The sequence below is a fragment of the Ursus americanus genome, chromosome 25 (genome assembly GCF_024610735.1).
Source record: "Ursus americanus isolate L20-20 chromosome 25, mUrsAme1.1.p, whole genome shotgun sequence".
Taxonomy (NCBI): Eukaryota; Metazoa; Chordata; class Mammalia; order Carnivora; family Ursidae; genus Ursus; species Ursus americanus.
Window position 1 is genome coordinate 3,462,605 of NC_142151.1, and position 14,646 is coordinate 3,477,250.

A 14,646-nucleotide genomic window follows, 5' to 3' on the forward strand; every position below is an offset into this window, starting at 1 on the left:
TCGCCAGCAGATGTCAGGGCCTGAGGGGCCCCTCTGGAGTGTTCACCCCTGTTTGAAACAGTGTGATCTCAGCCTTGTCTTCTCAGGCCCAAAGACGGCAGGCGGGAACAGAGTCACACCTAGTGAGGGAGGGGGGTGACCTCAGGCCCTTGCTCAGCTGCCCCAGGCCCGCGGGGACTCCCTGCTGCCGACTGGACTCCAGAACCTGTGCTGCCTGTGCGGCCACGCAGGCACTCCCGATGTAGGTCATGCCGGAGACGGGGGGTCTTCTCCTACCCGAGCAGCACGACACCCCACTCACACCCCAGCCCCCAGGCCGAGTCCCACAGAACCCCCCTGCCACTTGATTTCCAGTCTCAGTGGGGGCAGGGAGGGGTGGCCGACTGGTAGCAATAAAGGGTGTTAGGGGCCGCTGACCCCACAGATGCAAACTTGGCTCCCGGAGCCCCAGGATGAGATGGGAGCGGCCCCAGGGCGCCGACCCCTCCTGTCAGCTAACTCCTCATCACTCAGGTCGCAGCGACAAGGGGAACCACTTAACCCGGGGCTGTTTCTGGGACTCCCACCTGACCCCTGCTCGGCTCCAGAGGGCGGCCGAGAGAATCAGAAGGAACGAGGTGGAAGTAAGTCCATTTGGTCCTTGTTTCTGACTAGAGGAGCGGTCCGTCTTCTCCGGGACCAGGCCCAGCAGGCTCCTCCTCTCCGGTTCCACTGCAGCGGCCCAGGCACGGTGGTTGGGGTGGGGTTGATGGTCCGGTGGGTTGGGGACGGAAGGCCCTCTCCAGCAGAACCCCGCCTTAGAAACACAGTCTCAGTAGCATAGATTCCTGAGCTCAGTCCCTGGGAAAAGCTTTTGGACCAGGAGAGCTTCCATGGCTGCTAACGAGGGAGTCACCATATATACAGGTGTTCTTTTTTATTTATTTTATTTTTTTTTATTTTTTTATCTTTAGTTTTGAAGATTTTATTTATTTGAGAGCGAGAGAGTGAGAGAAAGCACGAGCAGGGTGAAGGGCAGAGGGAGATGCAGACTTGTCGCTGAGCAGGGAGCCCAATGTGGGACTCGATCCCAGGACTCTGGGATCATGACCTGAGCCAAAGGCAGACGCTTAACCACCTGAGCCACCCAGGTGCCCTAACTATTCATTTTTATGTATATTCTCTCAGCCTGCAGTGGGAGAAAGTATGCGGAGGGACGCCCGCCTTAGTCCAGGACTCACTTCTGCAGGAGAATTATAATAACATCAGGACAACAACAATAATAACCAGGTCTAACTGAGTGCTTACAGTGGGCTGAGGGATCTAATCCTCACAACACTATGAGGTTGGCGCTATTATCATCCCATCTTACAGATGAGAAAACTGAGAGGTCAAGTTACCTACCCACAAATCCGCAGCTAGCAGGCATTGGGCTCAACTGCACACCAGTCGTGGAAGAGCCTGTGGGGAGAGAGAACAGGGAGGACGGTTGCTACTGTTTAGGTTAAAGCTTCTGCCCAAGATCACCCCAGACTGACCACGAGGTAGCCCTCTATTTCCAGTGCCTTCGTCACTCAGGGGCAGGACATCTCCTCGGGCCCTAATTCTATGAACAGTGGGAGAGGAGAAGTGGGGCAGGAGAACTTGAGAAAAATGTGGAAAATAAAGTAATGTTTATATACAATCTGTTCAAATTCACAATAAGACAGGAAACCAATTTTCCCCAAACTAAGAATTGAGGAAAGGCCAGTTCTTTGATTCCTCAATCTCTCATGCCTGGGGGCACAGATCTGTTGCTTTTAATAAAGCAAGTTTGAGGGTGTGCTTAGAACACCAGGGCGCAACGCCCCCCCACGTCTGCTCAGGCTACAACTGGGTCAAACCCATGAGAAATGGCCTCTGAGAGCCCGGGAGGGCTGTCCTTTCCTTCATTGTGGTCTCAGTGTGTCTTCTCACCTCCACCAAGCTGCTGAGAAAGCAGGGACCCCACCGAATCCCAGGGTGGGGAGCTCCCCCTAGTGGCCCAATGGACCCACTTGCTGATGGCCCCTGGGGTCTTGACAAAAGAGAAGGAAGCAGATGTTTGAACAAGTCCCAAGTCTGGCATAAGAGAGAATGACCCCCTTGTAGGTATATGCTGGAAGGTATTGAAAGCAGAGACTAGAAGGCATATCTGTACATGGATGTTAATAGCAGCATTACTCACAATAGCCAAAAGGTGCGAACAACGTAAATGTCCATTGACTGATGAATGGGTAAACAACGGAACGTTATCCGGTCTTCTTTTTTTAAAGATTTATTTATTTATTTTAGAGAGAGAGAGAGAGAGAGGGAGAGAGAGCACACAGGCGAGTGGGTGGAGGGGCAGAGGGAGAGGGAAAGGGAGAGAGAGAATCTTAAACAGGCTCCATGCCCAGTGCAGAGGCCAACATGGGTCTTGATCTCACGACTCTGAGACGGTGACCTGAGCCAAAACCAAGAGTCAGACATTTAACCAACTGAACTACCGAGGCACCCCAGAACACTATTCAGTCTTAAGAAGGAAGGAAATTCTGACACGTGCTACAATATGGATGACACTTGAAGGCATGATGCTAAGTGAAATAAGCCAGACACGAAAGGACAGATATTGTATAATTCCATTTACAGGAAGTACCTAGTTAAACTCATAAAGACAGAAAGTAGACTTGTGGTTGCCAGAGGCTTGCAGGGAGAGAGAGTGGGTTTTTAATTATTTGATGGGCATGGAATTTCGGTTGGGGATGATGAAAAAGTTTTGGAGATGGATGGTTGCATGACAATGTGATTATATTTAACGGCACTGAATTGTACGCTTAAGAGTGGTTAAAATGATAAATTTTATGTTGTGTATATTTGACCATAATAAGAAAAACAAACAGAAAAAAGAGAGAGAGAATGAGTTAACTCATTTATTTTGTGGAAAAAAACTACACCTTTTAACAGGTTCCTAAAAAAAATTTTCAATTCACCCAATTTATGTTGAAATTTCCTGTTTATAATATGAAATCTGGTTGAATGAATATTGTCTTAAAATCCACCCCATTTGGAAGAATAAAATGGGAGGAGTTACTCTACTTGACGTGAAAACTTACTACATAGTTGGAGAAATCGAGACAATATGGCCTCAGTGGAAGGACAGACAGATCAATGGAGCAGAGCGCAGAACTCAGAAACCGAAAGACCTATGTGAATGTGTCCAACTGACTTTCGGTAAAGATACAACAGCAATCCTATGGAGGAAGACCCTACTTTCGACAGATGGGCAGTGCTGGAGCTATTGGACATCTGTAGATTAAAAATATGGACCTCAACTAAATCTCACACTTTATACAAAATGAAAGTGTTTCTCATTAACTATTAGGGAAATGCAAATTAAAGCCACCATGAGCGATCCCGACACATGTATTAATGAACAGCTACAATACAAACACGTGACAACACCAAATGCTGGCAGCCTATGGAGAAAATGGATCTCTCATATGTTGCCAGTGAATATATAAAATGGTACAGCCGCTCTGGAAAGTGGGTTGGAAGTTTCTTAAAAAAAAAACAAAGCCTACACTGACCATACAGTGCAGTGATTGCACGCTTACCCCAGAGAAACAAAAACTGACGCTCACACGAAATCTGTGAAATTCACAGCAACTCTGTGGGTAGGAGCCTTAACTTGGAAACAGTCCAGATGTCCTTCAGTAGGTGACTGTTGACCCAAACTGTGGTGTGTCCACGCCACGGAATACGCCGACACGCACAGCGATTCGGACGGATCGCAGAGGCGTTATGCCGAGAAATGCCAGACTCAAAAGGTTACCTACTGCACGATTCCATTGATATAAAAGTCTCGAACTGACAAAATTATAAAAGTGGGAATGTGTTAGTGGTGTCAGGGTTAAGGAGGAGGTGGGTGGGAGGAGGATGGAGTATTTAGAATACCATAAAGGAGTGGCGATGGAGCAATTCTGCATCTTGACTGACAAGAATCTGCACGTGGTAACTTTGCCTAGAAACACACACATGCAAATGCACAGCCTGGTGAGCTCTGAGTAAGGGCTACAGCTTACACCGTGTCAGTTTCCTGGTTTTGATATTATTAGGGAAGATGCGGCCATCGGCAGAAACTAGGTGAAGAGCACAGGGGACCTCTCTGTACTACTTTTGTAACTTCCTGTTAATCTACAATCGTTAAAAAAAACAAAGTGGCTGTACCAACTTGCATTCCCTCGAAAAGTTAAAAATAGAGCTACCCTATGACCCAGCCATTGCACTACTGGGTATTTACCTCCAAAATACAGATGTAGTGAAGAGAAGGGCCATATGCACCCCAATGTTCATAGCAGCAATGTCCACAATAGCTAAATCGTGGAAGGAGCCGAGATGCCCTTCAACAGATGACTGGATTAAGAAGATGTGGTCCATATATACAATGGAATATTACTCAGCCATCAGAAAGAACGATTACCCAACATGTGCAGCAACATGGACGGGACTGGAGGAGATTATGCTAAGTGAAATAAGTCAAGAAGAGAAAGACAATTATCATATGGTTTCACTCATTTATGGAACATAAGAAATAGCAGGGAGATTGGTAGGAGAAGGAAGGGAAGAATAAGGTGGGGGGGAGGAGAAGGGGGAATGAACCACGAGAGACTATGGACTCAGGGAAACAAACTGAGGGCTTCAGAGGGGAGGATGGTGGGGGATTGGGATAGGCCGGCGATGGGTATTAAGGAGGGCACATATTGCACAGAGCACTGGGTGTTATACGCAAACAATGAATCATGGAACACTACATCAAAACCTAAGGATGTACTGTATGGGGACTACCATAACATAATAAAAAATTTCTAAAAATCATTAAAAAAAAAGACGGGAAGAAATGCACTCAGCTCTTCAAGAGACAAGGAAGACAAGGGAAGTGAGTGTTATGGAACATTTATCCTTTGCCCAGACTGGAGCCAGGCATTCTACAAGGATGCCGTGAGAAATACGTGTTACGATCCCATTTTATAGACAAGGAGACCAAGTTCCGAAGTGGCGGAATTGTGTTTCAAACCAAGTCAGCCTGACTTTAAAGCCTGTCCTCCTTTAGGGAGCCAACGTGCACATGAGCTTTTGAGATTGAGTGCGTGAGGAGGAAGGCATGGTCAAGTTTTGGCTTTGCCTGCCCAAATTACCGCCACTCAGAAATAAGCTCTGGGAACTTATTTCAAGCATTGTTAATTGAATGGCTCACTCCTCAGGTCATCCCATTTGATGGCATCCATATAAGCTAATCAGAACAAATCCTTGCCTTCTGAAAGCTTACACCCTTTCTGACCACCGCTTTGCACGTGACTCTCCTGTGCATAAGTCTAGGGCCAAATCCTTGGCTTGGTACTTGGGCACTCGGGGCCCTAACCAACTGCCTCCTTTAGAAGTGTCCGGTGCTGGGGCACCTGGGTGGCTCAGTCAGTTAAGAGTCTGACTTTTGATCTCAGCTCAGGTCTTGATCTCAGGGTCATGAGTTCAAGCTCCATATTGGGCTCCAGGCTGGGCATGGAACCTACTTTAAAAAAAATGTCCAGTGCTTCCTCCCACTGTCATCCACAGGAACGGTCTCCTCCAGCTGAAATGTTTTATGGCCCCAGACTGACTTGCACATATCGTTACTCGCAGAGATCCTTTCACCGTTCTTAGCCCATCTAGACCCTATCCATCCGCACGCTCCACACTGTCCGCCAAGCCCACTCTGCCTGTCCCCACACTCAGGAACCTAGGCCTCTACCTGGCGCACAGAGGCACTCAGCACAGGCTTCCTGAACAGGGGAATTGGGAACTTCTCACATATGGCCTCATGTGGACATTAAATGTCCACTTAGATCTTCGTTTTACCTTTCTAACAAGATGGTAAGTTCCTTAGCTGAGCGCGCTTTGTATCCTCAACAGCCCTTCGCCCGATTTGTCAACGGATTTTAAAACAGCCACTCATCCTGAGAGCTTGCTCACACCCACCGCTGGGTACCTGCCTGCGCCTCTGGCCAGCTATTTGGATGACCCTACCTCAGACACAGTCGCTGCTGAGGGTGCTGGTGGCTTGAGGTCCAGCCACTAATGACGTTCTCATTCTCGCTTCTTCTCTTCTTTCCTGGAGAAGTCCAAGCTGCAAAGTTCTCAGATGTGCAATGTCTTCACCGTAACCCACCCCCACCCCTTGCCTCGTGATTATTTCCTTCAGCAATTATAACCTTCCTTGGGGGGCTGACTTGGCTCCTTCACGTTCAAGACGTAGGTCTGGAATGAACTCAGACACCAGCCCTCAGCGGCGGTCACCCATCTCTCGGATGAGCGCGTTAGGAGGGAGCTGTAGAAAGTGTAACTGAAGAAGAGTTAGTGGCTGGGGAAAGGGCTGGGCTGTTGCTGAGTGGGCCCGATCTCAGCGCCTTTCATAACATCAGTCGGCGCCGCGGCTCCAAGGGAGACAGGCCAACGGGAGGAGGGCGTTTGTGAAACTCAGATGCCTGGCGCAGGAGCTTGTGTCAAAGACAGTGAGTGGGAAAGGCCGCCTGTCCTTTCTGTCTCCATGTGCTTCTCGGAGGGCTCTTGAGCCAGTAAGCTGCAGCAGGCGTCTGCTCGGGTTGCCTTCGAGAGGGAAGTTCTGGGTGTTCCTGACCCTCAATGCTCTGGGGTCAGACTCGGCCTCTGCCATCCAACATCGAACCCGGAGAAACACACATGGAAGAGGCTTCGGGAAGGATTCAGCACATGTGTCTACACCGAGGTCTCTAGTGTCCCTCCTGTTCTCTGGTCAAGCAGAGGAAGATGACCTGACATCACAACTCAGTGGCTTTGTAGGGTGAGGGTGGGGGAGGATGGGGAAAGGAGTGGGGCTGAATCTCCATTTCTACTTTCATTGGTTGGGCCAGATCCAGGGTGTCAGAAGGAATAGGCGAATTCCCTGGAAAGGTGTTGCCAAAAGGTCCATTTCCCTCCTCTCTACCATGGTGCAGACATGCATATCTCTTAACTGATAACATCCCATTCCTGTGCCCAATATGGCGGCACATTAGCAAGGCCTGTGTAAATTCCCAGGAATCCGAACCAACATCCAGAATTTCAACAAGAGGAAAATTATGGTCTTCCTAGATTTTTCTCTAGACTGGGGGTCAGCCAACTACACCTCAGGGGCGGAATCCAGACGACAATCTATTTTTGCATGGCAAGCTAAGAATGGGTTTTACATTTTTAAATGATTGGAGAAAAATTTTTTTGAAGACTGATATTTCATGACGTGAAAATTTTATGAAATTCAAATTTCAGTGTCTACAAATAAAGTTGTTTATTTTTTAAGGTTTTATTTATTTATTTGTCAGAGAGAAAGAGAACAAGCAGGTGGGAGCAGCAGGCAGAGGGAGAAGCAGGCTCCTTGCTGAGCAGGGAGCCCGATGCAGGACTTGGTCCCAGGATGCTGGGATCATGACCTGGGCCGAAGACAGACACTTAATGAACTGAGCCACCCAGGCGCCCCTACAAATAAAGTTTTATTGGAACACATGCATTTGTTTCCATATTGCCTATGGCTGAGCAGTGGTATTAGACACTGTATGGCCTGAGAGCAAGATCGGCTCCAACATTTGCAGTACCGAATGAAAATGGGGGGCCCCTTGTTAAAAAAATATTAAAAATTCCATGATGGCAACAACAGAGCATTAATAATAACCAAGTATGGTGGCCTCTCTAAAGTCAGGGTCCTATGTGACTGCCCAGGAAGTCAGCACTGACTAAAACATTTACTCTCCGGCTCCTTTCAGGAAAAGTTTGCTGGAGCACCTAGAAGTCTCAGTTGGTGGAGCATGCAACCCTTGATCTCGGGGTCATGAGTTTGAGCCCCATGTTGGGTGTAGAGAACACAAATAAATAAGCTTTAAGAACAGTTTTTTCAAAGATTTAATTTATTTATTTGGGAGAGAGCGAGTGCAAATAAGAGAGAGAGCAGGAGTGGAGGGGCAGAGGGAGAGGGAAAAACAGGGAGCCTGACACAGGGCTCGATCCCAGGACCCCAGAATCATGACTTAGGCTGAAGGCAGACACTTAACCAACTGAGCCTCAGGCGTCCCAAGAATATAAATAAAAATAAACTTAAAAAAAAAGCTTTCCACTCTCTGCTCTAGGGATTCAAATGCACAGACAGACAGACAGACACACACGCACGCACATGTTTAATGATTAATGTTAGTCTCCAGCAAAAAATTTAGAGAAAAATTATTAAATTGTTTCCGGATATTTTGAAAAGAAATTATTACACACTAGGACTCAATTTGGAGTCGTTAACAATCATCGCAAATGAGACTTGTTTTCTTTTTAGAGAACCATCTGTTGGGGCGGGAGGGAGCGTGAGGCGGTGTAGGCCAGTGCTGTCGCTCTGTGCACCTGTCCGTCCGCGCACGTGGTCCTCCCGCGCTGACACCAAAATGTCAGGGAAAATACGGGATATCTCTCTATACACAAAGGTAAAGTTTCAAAGCGTAAATTTTAAAAGTCTTCTTGTTTCTCAGATACCACGAGAACTCATATGAAAGTCTATTCCATACACCTTTACAAGGTTGAAAGGTTGTTTTTGAGTTATTTCAAAGTTACTGGCTTCATTTCCTCCAGCCGTGTCAGAAGCTGACCGTGTTAGCATCTTTGTCAGATACGGTGATTGCGTCTGGGGCAAAGCTAGGCGGTAGATACACGGGTTCTGGCTCTAAAGTGGGGAATGAGTGACTCCCCATCTAATCCCCAAGGGTTCGTGTCTACACTCTGTAGTCGCCGGCAAGTCTGGCGTCTAAGTGAACGTCATGGTTTGCCAGCTGCTCGTGGTGTTCTGCTGTTCCCGCTACACGGCACTGGCTCCTTCCATACACGCGAGGCGCGGTTTTCCTAGGCGGTCCCAGTGGGGTATCCACTTCTAGTCGCAGCAGATCATATTGATCTTCACTATTTCTGGTCGAACAGATTTATTCTCGTTGAGGTAGAGAGGACTGGGGGCTGGGTACCCAGGCTCAGCCTGTGCCTGGCGTCTAGTCGACTAGCTCTTGGGTTAACCTTGGGGAAGGCGTGCTCCTCACCTCCTGTGGACAGGGAGGCTCCCTGAGCAGGGGAGCACGTTGTTGGGGCTACAGCAGGAGGAAGATTCTAGCCGGTGTTCCATTTAGCTGCGGCTGGGTCACCCCAGCTCAGAGGTCTTCTGTGCCATGCTGGCGGGAGGCCAGGCTCAAGAACAGGGGTCTGGGTGCTGCCAAAAGTGAGATCTTGACCATGTTGCTTAATATTTCTAGACCCCCTGCTGTTTAAAATGAAGAGAGTGGACAGGATTATTTCTAAGATCCTTTCCAGCTCTCATTATCTATGAACCCATAGGAAGAGTTTTCCAACATAAAAATCTGTTAAAAAATGGAACTGGCTGCTTTAGAGAGGAAGAGGGGATCCTGCAGTAAGAGGGAAATTAGGGCGACCCCCACCACTCTCTCATGACGCCCTTAATCGAAAGCAGCCTTTCTTTAATATAAAGTGAATTCCTCAGGAGCATTCTGCTCTAAACTGAACAAATCTAATAAATGGTAGTTTACTCAACCTCTTTGTGCCCTATTCCCCATTTAGAAAATGGACGAAGCCCTCAGATATACTTTGATTTTATTTTTTAAAAAAAGAGTGTATTTATTTATTTGAGAGAAAGAGACAGCATGAGCAGGGGGAGGGGTGGAGGGAGAAGCAGACTCCCCACTGAGCAGGCAACCTAATGTGGGGCTCGATCCCAGGGCTCCAAGATCATAACCTGAGCCGAAGGCAGACCCTTAACCGACTGAGCCCCCCAGGCATCCCCATAACAGAGACTTCACCATTTTCACTGTTCGTGGGTATGCAGCACAGGGCCCGAAGCAGGACCGTAATTATGCACAACCATCACCACAGTCTCCACCCAGAACTTCTTCATTTCCAAGAAAAACTCTACTTTCTGCTTGTATTTATTATTTTTAATTAACTTTTTATTGTGGTAGCATCTAGATCACATAAAAATGGCCATTTGAACCATTTGTAAGTGTACAGTTAAGTACACCCACGCTGTGCCCCCCCATCCCTCTCCAGAACACCGTTCATCTCCCCAACGGTAACCCTGCGCCCAATGAAACGCTAGCCCCCCTCTGCCCTGCAGCCCCTGCTGCCCTCTACTCTGCTTTCTGTCTCTGCGAATCTGCCTACTCTAGGTCCCTCGTGTAAGAGGGATCCACCGCTTTTGTGCTTTTGCGTCTGCCTTAATCACTTGGCGTAATGTCTTCCAGGTCCAGCCCCTTTGTAGCCTGTGTCGGAACTTCTTCCTTTCTAGTTTTTTTAAAATTCTTTTTTAAAGATTTTATTTATTGATTTGACAGAGAAAAAGAGAGAGAGCACAAGCAGGGAGAGCGGCAGGCAGAGGGAGAGGGAGAAGCAGGCTTCCCGCTGGGCAGGGAGCCCGATGTGGGGCTCGATCCCAGGACCCTGGGACCATGACCTGAGCCGAAGGCAGACGCTTAACCAAACCACCCAGGTGCCCCAAGAACTTCTTCCTTTCTAAGGCAGAATAATATTCCACTGACGGGTATTTTGTTTAATGTGTTCATTCATCCATTGCCGGCCACTCGGGCTGCTCCCACCTTTGGACTGTTGTGAATAACGCTGCTGTGAACACAAGCGTACAAATGTCTCTTTGAGACCCTGCCTTCCATTCTCTGGGGGATACACCCAGAAGAGGGGTTAGAGGGGTTGCGGGATCATATGGTAGTTCTCTGTTTAATTTTTTGAGGAAGCAGTGCAGTTTGGGTCACACACCAGCCTTTGCGAGAGCCCCAGGGGCTCCATCCAGAGAAGCCGAGGGAAACCCATGGAAGGTGGAGGGAGGGAGCCCAGGCTGAGGGCCAGGCAGGCCTCGGGCTCCATCCATCTGGTCACGACCAGGCTGGGCGACTCCGCGCCAGCGGCGTCCCGCGCTGAGCCTCTGTTTCCTTTCCATTCATTTATGGAACACATTTTTCCTGAACACCTAGAATGCCCCAGCCACCTTCTCAGCTCAAGGATGACAAAACAGATGTGGGCCGTGTTCGCATTCAACATCTGCCTGAAACGTGGACAGTGATCCCAGCCACAGAGGAGAGGGCTGGCTCGGGGTCTGACTCATCAGAAGCACTTAATAAAGGGTCCTTTCCTTCCCCCTAACTCGGCAGCTGGACCCATGATCAAGGACACTGTATGTTCTCGTATAAATAACCTCCTGTGGACGTATTCGTATAAATAACTCTTCTAATTCTCATTTTTAAAATTCACAGAGGGCCACTGTGAAAATAACAGTGAACCCAAGGGGTGGGTGGTGTGGACAGAGAGCAGCGGGCGTGAAGGGCAGGCCGAGGCGGGGGCTGGGCTGGGAGGTCCCGGAGGCACCGTGGGGAGCTGGCCGGGCCCAGGTTTGCCCTGGTAACGACAGCTACCCACAGTCAACAGTGACTGACACAAACGTGGAAACAAACACGTACCAGCAAACCTCAAAAGGCATCCCAGGAAAAGCTGGGGAGAGGCAGGGAACATAAATGATGGACTTTCTCCACCGACCCGGCCGCGCCGCCAGCAGCTGGGATCGTGTGTCCCGGAGACGCAGGACACATTCCTTCCCACGCTTGCTGGGGACCGAGCAGACCTTGAACCCGTCCGCGGTCCGCACCTGCATATAGCGACCTTCGGCCCGAGGACCAGCACACTTTGCAGCCCCTGCGGTTTCCTGATTCAGTTGTTACATATGGAGGAAGAAAAGACGACTTGTTTTGTTTTGTTTTTATTTTTATGGTGGGATCTTTTTAGGCAAAGGGAGAAAATGGAAGAGAAAGAACAGCTGCTGGGAAAGGCCGGGCGGGTTTGGGGTGGAGAAGCTGTCCCCTTGGGGTGGCTTAGTGGCAGGTGTGGGTGAGGAGGGCCAAGGGACCGCAGGCCTGGTCTTTGTGGGTCGTGGGCATCTCCCAGCTGTCAAGGGCAAGTGTAACCGGTCACCACAGCCAGTGTGAGCAGCCTCCGGGCTCTCACTGCTCAGGCGAGGCTCGAAGCACACACCTCTCCGTTCTTCCTCTCTCTGTCTCTCAGGAGGGAGAATTCAAAGAACTCCAGGAGGAAGTAATTATATTTAATAGAAGCCCTGGTTTGCAGACACAGATATCCAGGCAAGAATATTTAATCGCTATTTACAGAGACACCTACAAACACACCTATGTGGGAAATTGTTCCAAGGGGATTAGATGAAGTCCTGCCAGACCCGCCCCCACACTCCAGATCTTTGAAGGTTGCAGAGATTCTGGGCAAAGGCCCTCGGTGCTCCCGGGAGATTACACGGAGGAGATTTGGAAGAATGCTGTGGCCAGTCCCAAGCTGTGCTGATGATTTTTTTAAAAAAGAAATTTTATTTTATTATACTAACCTCTCACCCAACATGGGGCTCAGACTCACGACCCTGAGAATCAAGAGTCTTGTGCTCTATCAACTGAGCCAGCCAGGCGCCCGATGATCTTTAACACTTTATGCTAAAGCCACCACTTCGTTAAGACAGGTGGATTTCCTGAAGCCGTTCAGCCCGTGAAGTCTAACTGGCCGGAAAAAGACCAGCGCGGTCCCGTGTCCGCTAACAGAGGCTGCCTCCCTTCCTCCTGCCCCATGGTTGTCTGTGGGTCCTCACCGGCCCCCTCAGGTCCGAGAGCCCACAGGGGCCAGCTCAGGGCTGGAGGGCTTCTGTCACGTGTGGAATGGGATGGCTCGTATCCCAGAGGCCACAGGGCTCTGCAGAGACTGCTCTCGTCCTTGGCCAGCTTGTGTCAGGGAGCGGAAATGAGACTCTTCAAGTTCAATGACACAAAGCCCCAAGAGACTGTAGTGGGGCCAAAATGTCCTCAGGAGGTGAAACAGATGGAGGACAGGAGCGGGCTGAGTGTTAGTGAAGTGCCTGGTTGGGCAGAGCCATTTTGGGAAGGTATCTTGGAGCCAGAGTCGGGTGGGAGGCAAGAGCGGCTCCCTCTGCCCCAGAAAATCTCCTCTGCTTGGTTCCCCCACTCCGCTCCTGTCCTGAATTCCAGCGCCTACTGTTGACTCGTGTCTTGGTTCTGAGTCACCAACTGGATTTAGAACTCCTTGCAAGCAGCAATCTTGTTCACCTTTCTCTGTCTTGTGGGCATAGTCCCTGCCCCCCGGGTAAAGAGGCAACCACCCTTTGGAGGAGGGAGGCTGCCTCGGGTTGCCTGGTGCGGAGCGGCTGGGGCCTTCCTCTCTGCTCAGCTCGCAAACGCTCCTCACTGGGCAATTCTGGCCGTTCTGAGACTGGCTGAAGTACATGCCAGGAGTCCTTCAGGTATCAACGAGGCTCCATTTGTTAAGGGAATAGTATGAGGAAAGTTGAAAAAAAGATTCGATATTTTAAAGGCCTTCTCTGGGCCCCTGCCCCACCCTCCCGGCTCAGCCGGCCGGAGGCTGAATCCGAGGGCAGCGCCCCCACTCCGCCTTCCGTAGGTTGGATGCCTTGGCTCCCTCCCACCCGCTGTCTTCCTCCACTTGATTCCTTCTGGATTAGCTCAGTGTAGCTTTACCCCAAAGACTCTGTTCGAGTTGGCAAGAGTCACACACTGGGCTGTTGGGCTTTTAATAAAGTTTATGATTTAAATCTTGTGCTCTTAACACCTTCTTTGCAAGCCTCAGAGGGAAACAGAAATGTTGAGCTTGTTTACTTATTCCCTTCATAACATGGGGACCCTCGCACTTGGCCAAAGCCTGCGTGTGTGTGTGTGTGTGTGTGAGTGTGTGAGAGTGTGTGTATTCACACAGCGTTAGGGTGTATGGCTGTATGCATGCACATACTCAGAGGGACAGGAGGAACTTTTAGAAAGACTGGCTGCATTTCAGTCCCTGGCAAGTTCCCAAGACATCGACTGAACCCTTCAGCGTGAAGATTTTCCTGTGAAGAGCTCCCACCTGCCCTTGTTCCCGCACAGGGAAACCCGCGGAGAGGTCAGCACGGGGACTAGAGAAGGCCTTGGTAAGGCCCTCAGACAGGATCCTGAGCCCCCAAGTTCACAAGCCCATGTGTGCCCCCGCGCCGCAATCATGGCTGCCCTGCTGCTCCCTGGCCTGGCCTGGACACGAGGAACTCGGCAGAGGAGGCCACAGACAGGCCTCCCCCCGACATCACGTAGCTCTGGCGCAGGCTTGTTGTGACCCGTCCTGCCCACGGGGGAAGCTGGGCTCCTGACAGATGTCGGTGTGCGTATGTCAGGACTGATACGTTTCCAGTGACATGGGCTCAAACCGGGCCAGCTGTGGAAAAGAGAACCCCGGGATACAGAGCTCCAGGGAAGCCCGCGAGCAAGCTCATCAGTGGGCGCTGCGGGCCTGCAGGGACCCGGGAGGGAGGCAGACGGGTTTCCTGCCCTCAGGGGCCTTACGAGGGAGCAGGCCCTGGGGTCTGGGCAGGAGGAAATGGGGGTTAAAGTGTGTGCTCACGGGTGGGGTTGAATGGGGCCACCTCGGGCGCCTTCTGCAGGTTCCAGCGCATGCAGGAGAGCGCAGAGGGCCTGGAACCGGGCTTTGCTTGCTCGCGGCGGCCTGGCCTCCACGGCATGACGTCCTGGC